The following is a 2,586-nucleotide window of genomic DNA, read 5'->3' as shown; positions in this document are numbered from 1 at the left end:
GCAGGAACTCATTAGCATAATAGGCCACACCCAACAGCAGAAACTCATTAGGATTGAGTACAATAGGGGTGTGTGGCCTAACATGCAAAGGAGTTCCTGTTACAAAAAAAGCCCTGGCCATTTTGACAACAAACAAGGTTAACAGAATAAGAAGCAAATGGTGGGTGTGGCTGGATGACCACACTTCTGGCAACATGGGGGTGCAGCCTAATGTGCTAATGAGCTGTGCTGTCAGGGGTGTGGCCTAATATGCTAATGAGTTCCTGCTGTTGGGTGTGGCCTTATGCTAATGAGTTCCTGCTGGGTTTTTTCTACAAAAAGAGCCCTGTAATCCAACACCCCTTCTTCAACACTCATTTCTTCTTGTTTTGCATCTGCACATACACATGCATTCCCTTTCTTCTGAGTGACACATAATCCTGCTGCCTTTCACTAGGGGGAGAAGGAGGTCATGTTTGCAACCTGCAGCTGAATGGTGCAGGTTTCAGTGCTTGATGCTGATCCCCGAGAGCACCCCAGCCATAATTCAAAATGGCACTTGATTGGTGTGATCAAGTAGGCAACTGGGCACTCTTGATTATTTAGATTTGAGTCCACTAGTATCTAAGAGGCCAACACAAGTTTCAGAGTATAAGGTTCTGAGAGCCAAAGCTCTCTTCCTTAGACAGGAGTAGAGTACAAGTGGAGTCCTTTTATCCTAGTCAGAAGGTGGGAGGGGTGTTGCAGAGAAGGAACTTGGCATGCAGAGGCACAGTGTGCACATTGTAATCTGCTTGATAAGAGCAGGGGGGAAAGGCTTGGAGACAGAAAAATAACATCTGTAGTGAGAAAAAAAAAATCCCGTGTCCCTATTCAGCCTAGTGGGAGTGGTTCCATTGCTCTGAACTTGTAAATTATCTCAAATTCAGCAACTTGTGTTGTAATTTCCCGTTGAAATTTATTTGCTTGAGGACTGCCACTCTTAGGTCAGCAGTGTAATAACCTGGAAGATTAAAATGCTCTCCCACAGGTTTTTGACTGTTGTGATTTTTAATGTCAGATTTATGTCCATTTATTCTTTTAGAATCATAGAGTTGGAAGGGGCCATGCAGACCATCTAGTCCAACCCCCTGCCCAATGAAGGACCAGCCTGCATTTGCGTAGGGACTGACCTGCTTGTCCAGTGTAGAGGTCATTCCTGACAATGAACCTGAGATGGTATGGCTGGTGTTGTTAGGTCCTGTTATTGTGTTGCCAGAGTGGATATGGGGACAGAGCCAGCCGATATTTTTAATAACTGTATTATGTTGTATTATTGTATTTTTATACTGTTCTTATCTTTTTAATCTGGCATTTATGCCCTTGTTAGCCGCCCTGAGCCTTAGGGGAGGGCGGGATACAAATCTAAAGAATAAATAAATAAAATAAATAACAATCTTGGCTGGTTGCAGGCCCTGGTCCCAGAGTCCATGTCCATGTCAGGAAGGTAGATTCAGGTGGGCAGCCAAATTGGTATGAAGCAATAGAACAAGGTTTGAGTCCAGTGGCACCTTTAAGACCAACAAAGTTTAATTCTGGGCATAAGGTTTTGTGTGCATGCACCCTTCGTCAGATATATTGAAACAGTTTTTCTCAAGCCTTGCATATAGGTAGAGAGAGGATGGGGGGTGGGGTGGGCAGGGGTCATTTCCTGCAGGAGCGCACAGGAGCGGAGCTCCGGCAGTAAAGAGCCCAGGGGGCGGGCACATGCAACAAGCCACACACCCCCTCCCAGCAGCCCTCAGTCAGAGCAAGAAGCAGCCAGGTAAGCTGCAGAGCTCCCCCTGCCCCCCCTGTCCAAAACAGTCCAGTGGTACCTTTAAGACCAAGTTTTATTCAGGTATAAGCTCTCCCTCCTCTGCGAGGACATATCTGCATGTCCCCCCCCCCAAAAACAGCTAGCAATCCAAAACAGTCCAGTGGAGCCTGAGCGGTGGGTGTTGCCTTCTGCCACACTTCCAGTGATGTCAGGGGGTGTGGCATACACAAATAAGTTATGCAAATAAGTTACGCTAATGAGCTCCTGCACCTCTTTTTCTATGAAATGACCCCTGGGGGTGGGGTTAGTTGCTTTCCTGGGTCTATTCTGTAGCAGGTTATCCCTTGGTATCATTCCAGACAATGGATCGTTTGGTGTATTTAGGATAGTGACTGGAGGCATTAGATATGTTTGGCGATCAGTAGGTTTCCAGTATAAGGTGGTTTTTATGCTTCCATGAGGTATATGTACAGTGCTGTCTAGAAAGTGTATTTCTTGCTTGGATTGGTTCATGGTCAGGTTGATGGTGGGGTGGAAACTGCTGAAGGCGAGGTGTCATTTCTTCAGGGCTTCTTTCCCATGTGTCCACATGAAAAAAGGTCATCAGTAAATCTGAGGTACAAGAAGGGTGTTAACAGATGGCAGCTGAGGAAGCACTGCTCTAGGTTACCCATGAAAATGCTGGCATATTGTAGTGCCACATTGGGTGCCCATGGCTGTACCATTGATCTTAAGGAATAGATCTTAACCAAATTGGAAATAGTTGAGGGTGAGGTCAGCTGTGCTGTTGTCAGAGTCAGAGATGGTGT

The sequence above is a fragment of the Gekko japonicus genome, unplaced genomic scaffold (genome assembly GCF_001447785.1).
Source record: "Gekko japonicus isolate JY-2015 unplaced genomic scaffold, Gekko_japonicus_V1.1 scaffold1377, whole genome shotgun sequence".
In the NCBI taxonomy this organism is placed as follows: Eukaryota; Metazoa; Chordata; class Lepidosauria; order Squamata; family Gekkonidae; genus Gekko; species Gekko japonicus.
This window is presented reverse-complemented; position numbering follows the sequence as displayed.